Raw genomic sequence first — 20,415 nt, forward strand, 5'->3', positions numbered from 1 at the left:
TGATATCAAACTTGCAAACCTCCTTCCTCAACATCCTGAGTCCCTGAAAACACAGGCATTGGCCGTCAAATCTGGCTAAGGTTCATACTTTAAAAGCCTGTTGCCCAATGCAGCAATGTTTAGAGGTGGGACTTTTGGACAGTGATTATATCATAGAGAGTATAACTTCTTCAGTGAATTAATCCATTTGGTGGATTAATATTTTGAATGAACTACTGGATGGTAATAAGAGACAAATGGGCATGGCTGGAGGAGGTAGATCATTTGTGGGCATACCTTCTTGTTCCTGGCTCCTCTCTTTCTCTTGCCTTCTGGGCTGCCATCTGAGTAGCTTTCCTCCACCACACCAACCACGCCATGATGTTCTGCCTTACTTCAGTCCCAGAGCAAAGGAGTCAGCCCACCATGTACTGAGAACTCTGAAATTGTCAGCCCAACCTTTTTGTCCTCTAAGTTGTTCTTGTAGGCATTTTGGTCACAGTGATGAAAAGCTGTCTAACACAAACAGAGTACAGTATAAAACATAAAGAAATAAAAGTGGAAATTCCCAGAAATAGACCCCAATAGCTCAAGTTGCTTGTCTTGAACAAGAATCTCCTTTCCCTAAAAGCCTGAGTCAAATGACGTTCAGGATCACTATTAGCCACCAAAATCTCAGAAAATTTCCTACACAACTAGAATTATCATAAAGACTCTGTTACCTAACTGTTATCTTTTATACTCTGCACCCAAGGTTGTTCTCACCTTTTACCACAGGAATACTGAAGATCAGGGACAGGATTCCTTCCCTAGAACCTATTCAACCATGTTTCCAGCAATGCCATAGCTTCTGTATATCTTTCTTTCACGTTAAGAAGAAACAGGAAACTTCTCATTGCTTTTTAGCTGACCTAGAAACATATCCCCCTGTTTTAGTCAACTATTTTCCCACTGTGACTAAAGGACCCAACCAGAACAACTGTAGAGGAGGAAAAGTTTATTTAGAGGCTCAAGGTTTCAGAGGTCTTAGTTCATAGAGGGCCAGCTCCATTCTTTGGGGCTGGAGGTGAGTCTAAGCATCCTGACGGAAGACTGTGGCACAGGGAAGCAGCTCACACATATCAGGAAGCAGAGAAAGATAGACTCTGCTCTCCAAATACAAATATATACTCCATAGCTATGCCCCCAAAGAACCACCTCCTCCATTCACACCCCACCTGCCTCCAGTTTCCACTCAGTTAATCCCATCAGGGATTAAGTCACTGATTATGTTAAGGCTATAACCCAGTCATTTCTCTCTGGACCTTCTTACATTGTCTCACATGTAGGTTTTTGGGGGAACATCTCACATCCAAACAACAACATCCCTAAAAACCCCATAATTAAGTTTTACTTGTACTTGTTACATAACACTGTAAAATTTGTTTTGTCTACCTTGCCACCCAAATGTTTAATAACAGATAGCATCTTTACCAGATGACTTAAATATCTAGATATAATGACTTACAATGTGTGTTCAAGAGATAGTATATCTCTTATAGAACAAAAAAATCAACATTTTAGATGAATTTGGGAGAAAATACAGTTCTTGATTTTTGTAGTGAATCTCAGAGTCCATTGGTAACAAAGTAAGCAGCATGTGAGTCACAGTGGCAGATGAAAATGAGTGGCTTTGTATGTTCATGCTCAGGATCTTTGCTGCCATGATTGAATGTAACTCAGGTTTTGGTATCATTTAGAAATGATGGGGATGCTATCTATAGATTGAATGTTTATGTCATATGTTGAGACTTTAGAAAGCTAACCAAAAATTCATGTATGAAAAATCTAAAGACATGAGTGTAATAAAAAATAAAAGGGAGAACCTGCTTGGGAAGTCATTGAGGTCATAAAGTAGAGCCCCCTCAAGTGGGTTGCTGCCCTTTTAGAAGAGGTGCTTGAGAGCTCCTTCATCCCTCACACTATGTGAAGATGCCAGAAGGAGTACTTTGAATAGGAAGGCCACCCTCATTGGACTCCAAACCTGCCAAAGTCTTGATTTTGGAATTCCCAGTTGCCAGAACTGTAAGAATCAATTTTGTTGCTTCTGAGTCGCCCTATGAGTAGTATTTGGTAATGGCAACCCAAACCGACTACAGCAAGGGACAATCCTAGTTCCCTTAGTGTCTTCAATATTGAACTAATGATGCATGCCAGCATCATGGGCGTTCCCATTGCTGCTTTCAAATTCCATTCAAAGTTGTATCTTGGACAAAATTTATGGTTTCCACCACATTTTAATATTGATTTTCATTCTAGTCTTTCCACCAATTGCTGTAATAAACACTATCCCATCCCAAGCAGGAACTTACGAGAAAATGTGGGAGAAGCAAGACCTCAGGTATGACCATTCTTTCAATTTGAAGTTACTTGCATATGTTATGCATTTCTGTCATATCACTTTTTTGTTTTTCTGTGAAAACGAACTGATCACCTACAATAACTTCTACCTTAGCCCTGAAAAAGCCTTTAGTTTAATCCAGCCATGATGACAAAATCCAGTACCCTCTGAAAAAGGAAATACAAAAAAATTACTTTATATAACGTATTTTTATATGTCTCTATCAACATTACAAAGGATTTATGTTGGCTGCATCAACACATCAGTGAAAAAATTGTATAACTTTAGAAAAATGTGAAGTCACTGGCTAAAAAGAGGAGAAAAGAATACAGATTTTATCCAACTTTAAATTCTTATTTCCAGTGACCAATTACTGCAAATGCATGATCTTTTAGGGAAGGATAACCCTTTGTCTTCCAAAGAATATAATTTAGAAAATGAAAGTTAGGAGTGGAGACAAAACTTAAATGGATCATAGACCTTAAGTTAAATCTAAAAAATATATAACTATTGAAAGAAAACATAAATAAATCCTTGTGACCTAGTGTTAAACAGTGTTTTCTTAGCTAAGCTATCAAAAGAACAAAATAAATATAGATTAATTAAACTTCTTCAAAATTATTAACTTTTGTGCTTAAAAGGATTCCATAAAAATGTGAATAGACAACCCACAGAATGATAGAAAATATTTGCAAGCACTATATGTCATAATAGACTTAGATCAGGAATATATAAAGCACACTTAAATCTCAACACTAAAAAGAGAAAACTTAATGGAAAAATGGGCAAGTAATTTGAATAGACATTTCTCCAAGGAAGATATGCAAATGGTTTATAAATACATAAAAAGATTCTGAATATAATTAGCCATTAGGGACATGCAAATCAAAACCACAATGAGATACTACTTCATACTAGGATGGCTATCATCAAAAAGACAGATCATACAGGTATTGGTGAGGATGTGGAGAAAACAGAACCCTATTGCATTACTGGTGAGAATGCACAATGCTGTAGCCATAAGGAAACAGTGTGCAGCTCCTGAAGGTGTTCAACATGAGTCACCACATGATTCAGCACTTCTTGTCCTCTGTACATACTCCAAAATGAGAGCAGGAAAATATATGTCCACACAAGTACTTCCCCACAAATGTTCATAGCAGCATTATTAATAATAGCCAACATGATAAACCACCCCTATCTCTAACATGATGTACGAAGAATAAAATGTGAAAGATTATTCCATACAAAGGAATATTATTCAGTAATAAAAAAAAATGAAATCCTGACACATGCTACAATGTGCCTTGAAAACATTGTACTAAGTGAAATAAGTCAGTCACAAAGGATCATATATTGTACCATTTCCTTCCTATGAAATTTCTAGAATAGACAAATCTACAGAAAGAAAAAGTAGATTTGAGATTTCTTGAATCTTGGGCATTGAAGAGAAATAGGGAACGACTAGTAGTAGGTATTAGATTTCTATCTTCTTTTTTCTTTTGGTATTAGGGATTGAACTCAGAGGCACTCTGTCACTGAGTTATAGCCGCAGCCCTTTATATTTTTTGACTTGAGATAGGGTCTCACTAAGTTGGCTAGGCTGGCCTGGAACATGGTATCCCCCTGCCTCAGACTCCTGAGTCAATGGGATTACAAGTGTGCACCACCATGTCTTGCAGAATTTCTTTTTGAAGTGATGAAAATATCCTAAAATTAGTAGTTGCTATGGTTCCACAACTTTTTGACTACACTATGACAATACATTGAATTATGCACTTCAAAAGGGATAACTGTATGTTTTAAAATTGTTAAGAAAACTATTTTTAAAAGTGTAAGGGTGGGATGATATTTGAACTGGCCAATGACAACTTACTGCTGCTGCATTTCCAAGGTCAAGTCAGAGCAAAAGATGGATTGCACCCCTCTAGGAGAAACCAAATTGACCTAATTTATAGCATTTGACCTAGATATTGCTAACCTATTCAGAACTAATAGAGCATGATCAGATTGAAGAAGCCTTTGGAAATTCAACAGCCAGAGTAGGTAGGTCTGTGGCCTTTGCTATAGCTTTAACCACCAATTAAATCAGGAAGTAATTTCCCAACTTTCAAGAGTGAAAATAATAGACAGTTAAAGGGCTTTAAAATTGCCTAAGCATATCAAGTCATGGAGGGCCACCATAGAGGGAGTAATTCACCACTGAACATGGCATTATGTGGATATTCAGATAGATGTTATGAGTAAGCCAGTATGGACAAAAAAAAGTACTATTTTTAAATTGACCTCTCAGTCAGGATCTGTGATATTATTGACAGTGTACAAAGGTCAGTGGCTATTGCCTTCTGACCCTTAAATGATACTCATCATTACTATTAAATGCATTTTAAAGGTAAGAAGTTCAGGAGAAGTTTGTGAGTATTTGGTATATGTATATGTGAAAGATGGCAGGGGATAATCGTGGAGATGTGGAATGTGCAAAATTTTAAAAAGTCTTTCTCCTATGATTTATATTACAATGTGCAGTTTGTATTGTTTTAGACCTGATTTAAAAGTTAATAGTTACATATTTTCATTACGTCAATTACTTTGGAAATAAAGGGAACGATTTAAAATATATAGTTACATACACATGCCATCAAGGAAATGTATTGAAATGAGCTAATTAAATGAATACTAAAGGGAACAACTGATTATAAACATTGAAAAAAGCTATCAAATAGAGCTTCATTTGTAAAATATACTCAATCTAAAAGAAAATCTTTTTTTTTTTTTTTTTTTTTTGTTATTAAGCTATTGGCAAGATTTAACCATAACTATTCCACGGGGAATCATTGACAATAGATTATTATTCTTCATTACACTTCAAAAGACAACCCGGTTAGTCTAAAGACAGACATTGCCTCATTCAGAGTTGCATTCACTTAATTATTTGTGCTGTTTTCTTGGGGAGATTTTAGTGAGTATATTAGACATCACTAGATTCACTAGGCCCAGAGAAAACATTAACACTTTTCTGTAGCAGTTCTCATTTTTCTTAAAATCATGACCCATTTGATGTCTTAAAAACAGCAACATTAATTTTAATTTGTCATATTGTAGGGAATAAATTGACTAAATGTTAATAGCATTCTTCTTGAGTAATCAGTTCCACATGATTAACCTAAAAATTGCCAAAACATTGTTTACTCTTCATTTGTATCTGAAGAAAAAGACATGATGAGTCAGATAGAGTTGGATTAATTTAGTTTCTGATCTGTATTAAAACTTGCCACGATGATTCATAATCATTTTCCTTGATATTTATCCTGACAAAAGAGCTTAATTTTGTAAACAGCTCATTGGAAAATAATTCAGGGCCAAAAGGTATTATACACTCGCAACTATAGTTAAGTTTCATGGAAAATATCATCCTGCTTTATTTTTCTTGCTTCCTCTCCATTTAATAAAAAGTGGGTAAGATATAACCTCTGAAACCTTGTAAGAACTCTTCTTTGAAGACTTTTTAAAAAAATAATAAAATTGAGATCCAAAGCTTGTGGTCTTAACTCCATCTAGTGGTCTTCTTGTGTAATAGCAAGTGGAAACTAAAGCAGGACAGAGTATTATGATGTTTTGAAACTTACCAAGATTTTCTTATGAAGGCAGGGTCAAGAGCCCAGACTAAAGAAGTTTCCCAAATTGAAGAAGACACCCAGTAACGTGCTCCAATTAAAGGGTAAAATATTTATTTGGCACCTCATCTTAAGAAGGAAGAAATTGAGAAGTGATCACGCGAATACCTTTCTCATTTAAAATTGTTCTGAAAATGCAAAACTCTCAATGTCATCTTCAAAAGTCTACATTAATAGTACTCCCTTTAAAAATAATTGTGACAAAGACTATTAAGCAATGCAACAGAAAAAGATACCGTTAATGAAAATCATAATAAAATATTTAAAATATAAACTACCTTCTTTCAAAAGAATGAGATTTGGTTATTAAAATATTTTAGCTATTAAAATAGTTAATAATCTAAAGGGTACATTATATTATATTTTATATTTTTTTCAGTTCTGGGTACCTTGTATATGTAGGCATGGTAGGGCTCTACCAACTAGCTACACTCCCAACCCTAAAGCATATTATTTTAAATAATGTATGATTTTTAAGCTCACTATAATAAAAAACAGAATAGAGTCACTTCACAGTATTTCTTTCAAAGCTACCTGGGCTGAAGGATAGATGAAAACTGGAAAAATCACAGTCTGGTTGTATTCAACCCAACTCTTACATTACATATAATCCCTGGCACATACTATAACAACCCGTACATTCAGGCATGGCTTAACATAAATAGTATATTCATTTTCAACTGAAAGAATAGATGGTAATCTAATGTAGATCTTAAAGAGATATTTTAATTTCTACCATAATTTACGTAAGTACCTATACTCCATTCTACTGAAGTCATTTTTTTCTCATACTATCAGTATCCACCTGCATACTAAATTCAATAAACTTTTACAACATCATTATTATAACTCTTTAAAAAAGTATTTGAGACATGAAAATTGATAAATTTTAAAGAGGTCCTTTCTTTTCTGGTTTCTATTACAGAAAATAAGCTTTCCTGAATCTCTTATTTTTGATCTTCTTCAGTTTTGTCCTCACAACTTTCAATATAAATAGGACTGGTTATTGTGGTAGTTAACTTCCATGCTTCTGTGATCACCTCTATACAAGCAATACACAAATACCTAGTTACTTACTGGTCTTGAATGCTCACCAACATTCAAGAATTTTTCTCTCTTCTTTCATTTTTATAAATATTGATCCATCTATGCCATCATTTAAAATTCAATTTGTATAAAACTATAATTCAACCTCAAAATCTCTTTTTCCAACATTATATATTTCCTATGATTTGTAATACTATTTCTTATTTAGAATCAAACTTACCTCTCTACTCTTAGAATCTGGGCTGAGCACCACATTCTAAGGAAATGCTACTTTAAGATTATTTCATCCTGAACAAGGAAGAGCACATACTCCCTTCCATGCAATTGATTCATTTCCTTGTCTCTTGATTATGCTATGCCCATTCATTGAAAGGCTCTTTTCTTTCCTGTTTGTAGTCCACATCATATCTTCTCCTAAAGGTCCAATTCCTTTAGCAACTTCACTGTTGTGCTTCACTTCACAGTGAACTTGAGATCTGTAGGACTCATCATGGATATAAGCAATAAATACTGTTGGCTCCTTTTTCTTTCTCTGTTTATATTAAAATAGAGAAATATATTCTCCATTTTATTAAAATCTCCTGGAGTTTAAGTGTCGGGTGGTAGGATTGTGTTCTTAACACATAATAGAATACTACACACATATAATAGTTATTTAATAACTGTATTTGGTCAATTCTGATGATATCATAATGGAAATCTTCATTATAGGTGACAATTACCTGGTAGACAAGATCAACTTCTTAAATACATTTGACTCCAAAATTTCAAAACTGGGTCAAGGTTTTCTTCACCACTGTATTCATTGCCCTTGTTATCACTACTGAATTGGGGACATCACAGTGCTCAATTCATATACTTTCCATTCATCCGATTAGGTGTTAGGCATAAATCAAATAATCACATATGCACACAAAGATGTTTCCTCCTTTTATGAGATTAGCGAGAGAAATGTATATTAAACAAATCCTTACACAAATAACAATCATTTATATTTACCAGGTGTTCAACATCTGTTAGGCATGGTTATAAGAGTTTAAACAAAACTTTCAATATGTACAGTAATTGTATCATTCAGGTATTATTATTTTCTTCATTTATAAGTTTAAAAAGCTTAACTTTCCCAGAGTCATCAAACTGGTACTTGGTCATCAGGATTCCATTTTCAGCAATCTACAGAATCTAGGCAGGACAAATGTCATGGGTTTGTTGATGCTGAAGTTTGAGGGCTTTACTGAGAAGTTTGAGTAGAAGGTAATAGACATTGATGAAAATATCATGGATGATGTGTAAGAAGACTTGGCGGTAGCTCACAAAGCCGGGGAAGTTGTTGCATGATTGTCCATAGAACTTTCCTGATTTATCTGTGAAACAATTAAAATTATTCCCGATTTACAGGTAAGAAAAATGAAATATATGTCAAATGTATTAATAAAATAAGTTCTGAGAGATTCCTAAACTGACCAAAGTGTTCAAAGCTAGGAAAAAACAGGGTTGAGATTCAAACCCAACTATACTCACTGGAGTATAGTTGGGTTTGAGCATATGGCTGTTACACAATTATCATTTGAGTAGACAAAGCAAAGACACTAGGGGATTTCAATGTCCTAAAGGGATATCTTCATTCTTTCAGCAAGTGATGAATAATTTCCATATTTAGTCACTGTTCTAAATGCTGTAACATGTAAGACCAGGTCTCTATTCTTCCCCAACTTATAATACCATTTTAGAAAAAGTCATGCACACAAATACCTATAAGGTAGCATATGACAAATCCTTTATGAGTATTAGCCAATTGTCAGAGAGTAGAGAGACTTTCATAGAGCTAGTGTACAGAAAATCTTGTATTATTCCACTGCTGTCCACCCGTGGGCTCTCTTGACCATTTTCTAGGAGTTAACACATCCTTTACCTATGACTATTCAGACTGGTTACACTGTCATTAAGAGGTATCACACTGTAGAAGGAAACTGAACCCTCTAGTGATCTTTCTAAAAGAAATAGAAGGTGGAGCACAGCACAATGGTGCTGATTTTAATGCTGTGCACTTTATTAGGAGAGTTTTGCTCTTCAATTATCTTTCTGATGACTAGAGACCTAGGTACCTAGAAGAAACTTTCTACTCTGGGTCCCAGTTGACCAAAGGAAAGGTGCAATTAGATGCTACTGTTGACAGTAATCTCAGATACAAAATGTGATACAGGTATGAGATATTGTGAGACAGTGGTCAACTCAGAGTTTAAAAATATTCAGAGAGAAATACCTAGTTACCAGAACAGTAGTGCCATAGTGTGAGCAGTAACTGATTAGAATTTAGGCCATCTTAGGTTGCAATTTAGGGATTTTAAGCCTTTCTGAATAATGTCTATTTTTTGACACTCCAAAATGCGTTCTTACTGTCTCCTATGAAGGGTGTATTTAATAGTGTGGGGCCAGAAGAGGAGGAGGGTTTCTTTCCTCATACCACCCAATCCCTCAATTGTTGAAAAAAAATCTAAGGAACCAAGAGAAATGTAATGTTTCTATGAACTCTAAAGGAAGAAAAAGGTTTTGATAAGTCAGAGACCCTAAGGAAGAATGGCAAGCTTCAGATCTCACTGTTTTGAGGAATGCCCATTTGGTCATATTGAGGTTGTTTCCTTTGTTTGTTTATAGAAAAGGTGTGGGCATATGGTGGGAAATATAGGGTATAGGCAGAATGTGGGATTGAGGGCTAGATGGACTTTCGAAACACATCCATAGGCAGTGGCATTAACTCAACTAAAGTGTGATGTGATTTTAGATATATTTTGGCAAAATTCAAGAAAAAACAACTTTGTATGAAGTTGTTACAAAGTGGAAAATATCTGCAGTGGAGAAGCACTTTAGAATCAATAGTTCAAGCCTGGTATAAGCAGTTCATAACTGAGAATAAGGGAAGTCTTTGGGTATAAAAGAAATGTAGAAGAAATCCATGGGGGAAAATAAAAGGAAAATCTTGTTAAAGATTGAGAATTTTTCCTGAAAGCAAGGACTGAAGGAGAGCAAAAGAGGTGAAGCCAGGAATGAACTCCAGAAAGGAAGCAAAAGGGACAAATATCGGAATTTCAGGACTCAAAGCAAGGTTTGGAGGGAAAAGGCAGAGTGATAGAATAATATTTCTTGATCATGAGATACTATTTGGACATTTATTTGGAAATAAGAATTTGCAATTTGCAAAGTAAAATGTAGGAGAGAGATCATGAGTTATAGTGTGTAACTCTTTTAAGTTAAGAGAATAGAAGTCCAGACAAAGAATATGAGGAAGAAAAAGAGCAGCAAAGCAATAGATAAGGAAGTTTAGAAAGGTAGGAAAAGAGTCAAAATAATATCAGTGGGAGAGTGTATGATCTCAAGACAGGAAAATGACATTGCTTTTAGCAATGTCATAACTGGATCTTCATGCTCAAAATTTTAAATTCTGTCTAAAACTGTCAACTATATCCTTCATTAAGAATTATAAGAAATAGGTTGGTTATTTTTTAAAAAAACATAATAATGGAAGAAAAATATGACTTTACTCTCATAATCAACCTTGCCAAAAGTAGTTTCCTTAAGATTTTAGCTGTTCTAGAGCTAAAAGCAACTTTTCACATCACAATAAAAATAAATCAACGTGTACAGTTTTTAAAGTCATTGATTCCAGGTTGAAATTTCAATTTTAAAACTGAGATTGTATTTGAACTGAATTTAACTTAATTTTTTACCTAAAACAAAAATTTTGGGGTAACAGTAACATTTTCAAATGACTTTTTTTATATACTTGAAAAGTAAATGTACCTTAAAAGTCATGACCTCTGTCAGATCTAATGAAATGTTTTACCAAAGACAAATCAAGTACTGTGGACTTTATACCAGATCCATCACAAAAATCATTTTATAACTCAAAATACCATGTAAAGGAAAAAACATTTCCAAGTATTTTTGCTTAGGCATTTTGTACCTATTTGTTCATTCTAAAATATTTTTGAGTACTTGGGATGTAGCTGTGAACAAAACAAAATGAAAACTCTGCTCCCTCATTAGCCATGATGGCAAAACCAGAGAATGAGTTTGAACCCAAACTAAAAGTTGACCCTGGGAAATGTGGAACATTTGTTACTAAATATATTAATGTTTTTATGTTCTTTTGTGTAAAAAATGTCTATTATTTTCTCTCAGAAAAGCTGTGTCTTTCAGTTGTGAGAGAAACTAAGTGACCTTTACTCCTGTCTACTTTAATAGATTGTTAATTCCTAGTTACACGACCTGGTGATCCCAATCCTCACAAGCACACATACTTACTTTCAAATTTTCAGTTTATGACAAAAGTAAAAACACCAAATAGATCGAATTCCAAACAACTGATCATTAAGATCCCATGTCTGAACTTTGTCCTTCCTAGAGGGACCATAGATTTTGCACCTAATTAAGTAGTGACTGCTCAATGGATTAATGCTCTCAATGATTTTCTGATTTAGTTGACTAACTGAAAATTTCCACAGGGCAGAGTGCAATTTACTTGTGTGCCCCAATTAGCACTGCTAACTGGGGCACAAAATCGGCATAAAATTGAGCCCTGATTTTGTATCAGCCACCATTCAGAGAATGGCAAATAGCCAACAAGACTCAGAGGGAAGTCTTTAGCATCCTTCTTTCTTTCATTTGCTAAATCTCACAATAGGCCACTATTATTTTTATAGGAAAGATTTCAGTTTGTGGATTAAAATGTATCATCCCATGAGATGCGACTTATTAGGAAGAGAGTGAGGACTGGGGACCTCATATTGACTGGGAGATACAGGACAATGGAGACATTGGAATTGTTTTCTAGAGCATCTTAGTAGCCCATAAGTAGTTTTTCTTGTAGATAGAAATACACCAACATGATGGAAGTAATCCTGTACCTGGCAGGAAAAACTGTATCATATTTCCATAAATTGTATATGAGGCCCATGTGTCCACATAATGAAATTTTCTATGATTCACAAGTTTTCTCTGCCATCATTTAGTCTGCCAGAGGCCCACAGAGCCACATTTAAATAACAAGACTTTTTAACACATTTGTTTGCCATTTGAAAGTCCAACATTTTCTTTAATCTAATATTGCATTTTCCTGCTATTTATTCATTTAATAATAGGCTTCAATACAAACACATAGTAATGTTACCAAAAGGGCAAGTGCAGTAAATGGCCTTATGAAGGAAAGTCGGCCAGCTTTTCATAATGCAAGTTGGGAATCTTGTTAAAACATGATTGTGCATAGGACCTTTACAGAATGAAAACAACTCTTCTTCAGAACCCTATCCTGTCTTTGCTTAAATTATATTAGCTCAAATGAACAATTATAGCTCCTTTATTAGCCTCTACCCTGTACTGACTCTCCTCTGTGGATGTGCGGGGCCTGAGCCAGTGCTAGTGCAGGTGAGGGGTAGTGTGAATGCAGGTACCCTCAAAGCAGATGAGGAGAAACACTTTATAGCAACCTGCATATAGAAGAGTGTGCAGATATGGCTCAGCCATGGTCTCCAAAGATTGACCACTGTCTAATTCTATGATGACACTGACATTCTACTTTCATAGTAAAAGAATGAGAGCTTGGTGTTGCATTGCTGGCCTTGGTACTGCATTGATATTTTGTCATGAACTCTCTTTTAAGTGTGATGGATGCAGTTTGCAATCCTGCACAATTGGTATTAAAATCGGTCTAATAAACTGTCACTACAAAGGTGAATACAAATTCAACCATATTATTTAGACAATTATTTAGAGCATTTTGGAAATTTATCATCTTAGGTATTTATAAACCAAAAATATAATCCAGTTGAAAAGGTTTTAAATGAATTCAAGGCAAGACCAAGATGATTTGTTATGTTCAATGCACTGCTATCACAACTGTGGTTAGGGTAATTACTCTTTTCTTTCTGCCAATAAAAAATCCCATAGAATTAGTAAAGAGCTGGAGTATCAAAAAAGATAGACTTTTGTGTCCTTTGGTTGTATTCTGCATTAATATTTGTAGTTTATTTGTTCTAATCATATTTTAATACTGAGGATATTATTCAATCCAAGCATCATATTTTTAGAGGGTGTTGTGTGAGAAAGAGAGGGAGAGAGAGAGAGAAAGAGAGAGAGGGGGGAGAGAGAGAGGGAGACAGAGAGAGAGAAAGAGAGAGAGAGGGAGAGAGAGAAGCAGATGGGAGGGGAGGAAGGCAGCAGAAAGAGGGAGAGGGAGGGTAAGAGAACAAATTACCATTTTATAAGGAAGAAAATGAGGGAAAGAGAGGAAGATGAAGAAAAGAAGAGAAACAAGAATAGGAAAGAGCAGGAAGAAAGGAGAAAGAAGAAAGGGGGAAGGAAAAGAACATAATTTTGACTTTTTCTCACTATTATTTATATATACTCTGTCATTTCTGAAAATTCACTCACTCTGAAAGTCAAGGATTATCTTTTAATGTACACAATGATATTTATAGTTTACTTGATGATTCTGTCTAATTGTGAGTTTTTAAATCACATTATTTTATCAGTTATAAGGCTGAAAATTCCCTTTTCCCACTACTGATCAACAGCTGGAATTTTCAAGCAGGGTAATACAACTGAACGGCAATACAATCACTTCAGATCTACATGACATATGTGAATCTGTTACATAAAAGGGACAGTAAACTTGGTATAATTTGTAAGTTGAAACTTTCTGTTCCTCAAAATAGTCAGATACCTGACATTATGTTAAAGTAACTAATTTCTATCTCCATATAATCTTGTCATTCAGAAGCAATTCAATGACTGTAGCCTAAGGAAGATAATGCAATTATAATTGTTTCCTACTAACTCATCTTTGTTTTCAATAATAATCATAGATTTAAGGCCCTTGTGACATTAGTTATCAATACATTTCAGTTGTGACTTGTCTTCGTTTGCATTATTTTTTTCTATTTTGATTACCTGGCTATCAGTTCAATGTTAGTTATTTAGCTGAGTAAAGAAGACTAGGAATTCCAATAATGATCACTTTTGAATTTGTTAATTGCCCTTTAACATTGGTAAAGTGCTTTTAGCATTTATAAAATATTTGTAAAATTCTTGATCTGATCTTCTCAAAAGTACATGTGAGGAAGTTGGACACACTATATTATACTAATTTACATATAATAAACTGATGCTAAGAAAGTGAATTGATCCTTAGTTTGCCCACTTGGAACTAGAATCTTGTTCTATTCTTTCCAGTATCACATGCATTCTCTCAACTGGCTTAGACAAAATAGACTCTTTTTGTGACAACTTATACTTTCCTGTGAATGAGAGACTAAAGCCACAATTTTAGTTGTGAATCTTCACATGTCAAAATGGGAACATGTTCCAGGCTCAGAGGCACACACCTTTAATCCCAGCACCTTGGGAGGCTGAGGCAGGAGAATTGCAAGTTCAAAGCCAGCCTCAGCAAAAGCGAGGTGCCAAGCAATTTAGTGAGACACTGTCTCTAAGAAAAATACAAAATACAGCTAGGAATGTGGCTCAGTGTTCGAGTGCTCAAGTTCAATTCCCAGTAACTCCTCCAAAAGAAAAATGAAAACATCTATAATTAATCATAGGACTAAATTTTAAAGGTAAAACTCTAAAATTCTCATAAGACAACACAGGAGAAAATCTAAGTGAACTTGGGTTGTATATATATTTTTATAACACCAAAAGCTCATATTACGAAAGAAAAGAAAATGAGAGGTGGGCTTCATTAAAATTAAAAACTTCTGGGAAAGATACTGTTAATTAAAAGGAATTCTACACACTGTGAGTAAACCTTTGCAAAACACATATTTGATAAAGGATTGGTATCCAAAAATATACAAAGAAGTCTTAAAATTCAACAATAAGAAAATAAACAATTAAAATATAGGCAAAATATCTGATCAGAATCCCTACCAAAGAAGACATAACATGGCAAATAAACATATTAAAATATATTTAAAATCATATATTATTATCATATTGAAAATTAAAACAACAAAACAATATTACATGTCTACTAGAATGACCAAAACCTGGAATGCTAAACCACCAAGTGCTGGTGTGGATGTGAAGTAATGGGATCTTTAATTTAGCACTGGTGGGAATGCAGAAAGGTCCCCCTACTTTGGAAAAATGTTGGCAGTTTCTTACAAAATTAGACATACTCTTACCAAATTATCCAGCAATTGTGTTTCATCTTTTATTTACCCAAAGGCACTGAAAACTTATCTGTATTAAAAATCTGTACATGAATGCTTATAACACCCTCATTCATACTTTCCAAAATTTAGAATATTTAGAAAATTTCCTTCAATAAATGAATGGATAAACTGTGGTATATCCATAGGATGTAATATTAATTAGCAATAAAGAGAAATGATCTATCAAGTCACAAAGGACATGAAGAACCCTTATATGGGCAAAGAAGTCAACCTGAAAAGGCTAAATATGCTGTATTTCCAACTACACGAAATTTTGCAAAAGGTAAAACAATGAAGAAAGCAGGAAAGAACAGTGGTTGCTAGAGGGTTGAGGAAGGATGATTTTTGGAAGAGTGAAAATATTTTAGGTGATATTGTAATAGTGGATATGTGTCATATTACATTCCTCATAGCCTATAAAATGTGCAGCACAGAAGGTGAGGCCAAAATATGGACTTTAGTAATTCATAAGGTATCAACATTGATTCATTAATTATGACAAATACACACTGATGCATGATGTTAACAATGGGAAAATTGCTGGGGGATGGTGTGGTGGGTGAGGAAATAAACGGGAACTCAATTTTCTATGCAATATTTTCTTAAACCAAAACATTGTTTTAAAAACCCTATTAACAAAAAAAAAAAAACTCAGAAAAATCAATAACACAAGTCCTTTCCTATTTCTGTGAAACCTGTTTTTTTATAGAATTAGTAAAGGATTTTAGCCTCTGATTCAACAAGCCCATAAAATGTCAATGAAAATACTCAGAAAGATGGAGAGATCTATTTAGTGATGTTCTTCACCCAGTGAATTCCCAAAGTCTTTACTCTTTTTAAAATGTTTTTATTAGTTCATTGTAATTATGCACAAGAGGAGGTTCACTGTGATATATTCATACATGCACATAACATAACCTGTCCCTTTCATGCCCCAGTACTTCCTCTTTCCATTTCCTCCTCCTTTCCCTGACCCCCTTTCTCTGTTCTACTGTTCTCTCTTCGATTTCCTAGAGATCCCTTTGTTAATTCCCTTTCTCTCTCTAGCTTCTTCATATGGGAGAAAACATTTGGCACATGACTTTCTTGCCAAAGCCTTTACCCTTAATCTGTTCACCTATAAGGGTTAAAAACAAAATTAGTATGTTATGCATAGTGTCATTAAATGCAGACCATCATCACATCTATGACAAGAACATATGAGAAAGTGGTCTGTCTCTCCAGTAAAGGTTGCATATTGCAGAATAGTTTGATTTGGATTTCATACTTTTGAAGGTATAATAGTTTGCTCCTGCCCAGCTTTTGCCCTCAGTTGAATCACAATCAGTGCCCATAAATAGACAAACAAATAAGTACAAATATAAAGATTAGATATACTCGTATGCAGGAATACATCTACACTTTTAAATACACGTGCAAGGTTATTCATATAAAACACATACTATCAATTCCTATGAGTTTAATTTTCACAGTCAGATATATCTAAATTATCACTTCCTACATAAAATTTCAGAATAAAGGCTTTATCATCCCTTTCTGAGGTGGGATAATATCTGTGTCTACTTAACTTTGATTAAAGTTAAGCCCCAGGAAAGGGACAATGTCATCCTCCCCATTGGGAATAATGGTAGGAATTCTCTCAGTTCCCACAAATAACAATTAACAATAATAATAATGGTGATGTTAGAGCCAGTTTAAGCTATAATGATACCCTGGATGAAATCAAGATCTGCCATCCTCTCTATCATTGTGCTCAGCCAGCTTGCTAATCAAACACTGGCAGGAGGAACTGGAGTTTAAGTGGCATCATTATTATGATTTAAATATAAGTTCTTGTAAGAGACTGACAACCTTGGAAAGGAAAATCATCCATTTATACACAAAGTAGGCAGGATACTTGCAGTGATAACGCTTGCTTCCCCTTCACTGACCTGCCAAGTAGTTGCAACTCCTTTATAAAAGACTACATCTGGTAAGAAAAGATTCTTAACCATTAAGGAGCAAAGGCCCACATCATCATAACTACTAATGAAGCAAGCTAAGGATATACAAAAACCCTATGAGTTATTTCTGCAAGACTCACAGAATGTTCAGGGAAATGTGAGTCTCAAGAAATGGTGATATTATCTTCTCTTTTACAGAAAATTTGTATAGGATATATAGGATGGTCTTAATTAAAATAAATGTGAGGTATATTTTGGATTTTATTCCATCTCCAAATGACATTGCATGAGAGATTTTTTTAGATCTGATCTTCTACAAGGGGCTTGATGGGAAAGACCTATGCAATCCATTAGGTTCTTGTTCCCTTCTATGTGCCAGTCTACATAGCTATGCCTTTCTTTTATACCTCAAAAGTTATGGAGAGCCAAGCAGGCCAAGCAGATTAAAGTAATGCTAACCATACTACATCCTACTTTCTCTAACTGAAGTTCAACCAACATCGTCCCACAGTTTCATTCTCACCATTGATTTCCCCCAGTTCCTCATGATCTTTCATAATCACTTTATGGCCTTTTCCTTTTTCCCAGAATCAGAAATTTCAGGAATTTGATTCTCTTTTATTGGGAGGAATGTCAGGTATAATATAATAATATAATAATAATTATTATTATTGCACATTAATTACACAATACAGTATAATGCAATAATATCAAAAACAGATTCTATTTTTGAAATGTTTATGAGATTATTCTAAATGGCTTTCTTTATTAATTCATTCAATCCTCAAAATAGCGCATGATTATCCCTAGTCTACTAATGACAAAACTGAAGTCAACTCACAGACTCAGAATGAATGAGACTGATTATAGGGATAGTAGTCATTCTCTTTTTCCTCCCTTCCCAGTAGCTTGAGCAAAATAATATCAAGTTCACAAGGTGCCCAATACTACATGACTTGTTATCAAAGCTTATTCAATTCAGAATAGAGTTCAAGGGAAACAGTTTTACCCACCAGGACACTCTCCCATTTGGATCACTTACTATAGTTTTCTGCATCATTCTTCCTCCCTTATTTTCACACTTCCTTGTAAACAGCTTGGTCACTTACCAAATTTATTTCATTTCAGTATAACCTGTTTCTCAGGCTTCCACAGTCAGAATTTCCATGTGGGTATCAGTTGACTTCAAACCACCATAGATATGTGTTTGACAAGTGACTAAAATCTAAAAAAATCTTTAGGAATCATTGTTTCAAAAAGGTATTTTATATTTGGAGATAACAATTCACATAAAATAGCACATAATCTTTGTGGGATAAGTCAAGAAATAATCTGATGCAAAAGTATGTCAAGTTCCATATATAATGAAGAACTAGTTCTCTACGTCCTGCTCCTTAATGAACTTCATTCACCCTTCACCATGTGAAACAAAAATTCACAATTGTCTCTGCCAAAACACATACATACAAACACACATAAGATTATAAGCCAATATTGGGAACAATTAAATTGTTCTTTTATAGAGGGATATGAAAGGAGTGTCATCACTTATTCAGAAATGTCTATGGTAAATACTGATAAATATATTGATCTTCCATATTAGCCGGTTATAAAGTATTAAAATTATTTTAACAAACTTTCCATGCAACCACATTTAGGATTGGATTGTAAGATGAAATATTTTTCCTATCACTATTTTAATGAAATACATTATACATAAATTTCCTGAGAAAGAGCACTGTATCAATGTAACTGTTATTATTATACAAGTCATAAATGAAAAAAAAAGATCCATGTATTTTTATTCCACTGTGACACCTGTTTTCAAAATTATCTGTTATAATCGTCTATGTAGCATTTTGTGCCAGGCAAAGGGCTCAGTATAGGCCTGCTTCTCTTTCATATTAATTGGTTTATTTAGAATTTACTACCATGTTGAACAGTCAACCAACTTTCCTGTTTTTTTTTTTTTTTTTTAGTTGTTATCTGTGTTTTTTTCTCCTTTGTAGGAGAAAAATCTGTTAATTATCTATGAACAATTCTGCCAGCATTGTTTTTCAAGGAACAAGATTTCTTCTGGAGATGAACATTAGAAGAAGCAGGAAAAAAAAAAAAAATTGGGAGCTGAACTTTAGAAGTGTTTCGCCTATAACTGTAGTAAAACTAGGTCTTTGCTTATACTCCATAGATTCCTCTGGAATGCAAAATCTTAAGTATTTTTAAACCTACTGTTTTATAAAACAGGGAAATATGTAAACATGAAAAAACAAGCATTCCATTTAGGAATCAAAAGAAAAACCTCTCATGATTCAGTTCATATTTGTTGACAATTCTACATACTTTGAATGGGGAAACAAAAACCTAGAGAATGACCCTCATCTTAATTAAATCTATGTCCTAATATCATCAGATTGCTATCATTTTTCCAAGAATTGTATTTTCATATGGTGTTCATTCAGTTTTATATAATATTATTATGTAGAACTGAGCATTGTTCTGCGAAGTTGTTTATTTAAGGTTGATAGCTCTTGCAGGAATGGAATGAGCATTCTCTATATTAAAAGCATAGATGTTTTTATTCCTACATGCGGTGGACACATTTCCCCATCCTTACTGAAAATAATGCTGATGAAAAATAGAGAATCAGGAGCAGAGTTTATAGGAATGACAGTGACACTAATGATAAGCTTCAAATGTTTATTCCATTTGCAATCTCCTTTTCTCCCACCTTCCATTCAAACTTTAACCACATTGCACTGAGAAGGAAATCATGGTGGAAAACATTTTTTTTTATTCTTGAACAAGCTAACGATTACAAATAATTGGACAGGAAGTTCAAATCTAATACTTTTCTCTTGCTTGAATAATTATAGAAATGGAAAGAGACTTGCGATATATTTCATTAAGACTTTAAAAATTTAAGAATCTAAGAAATGAGTAGGGCTTTTGACAATGCCAAACAATTAGGTAGATGGTTAACGCCAGATTTCTACTTCAGTATGACTTTTACTACCTCCTACCATTTCTGAAATATCAAATCTATTATTTCTACTGGGTTTAGTCTGGGTACAGTGTCAGTTTATATAATCAAGGGAGTTTGACATTTGAAAAATCTATAGAGGATCTGCTTAGTTCTTTGTAATGAATGGAAGTCCCACACATATCAGAGGGCTACTCCACTCCAT

Source organism: Sciurus vulgaris (genome assembly GCF_902686455.1).
Source record: "Sciurus vulgaris genome assembly, chromosome: 3".
NCBI lineage: Eukaryota > Metazoa > Chordata > Mammalia > Rodentia > Sciuridae > Sciurus > Sciurus vulgaris.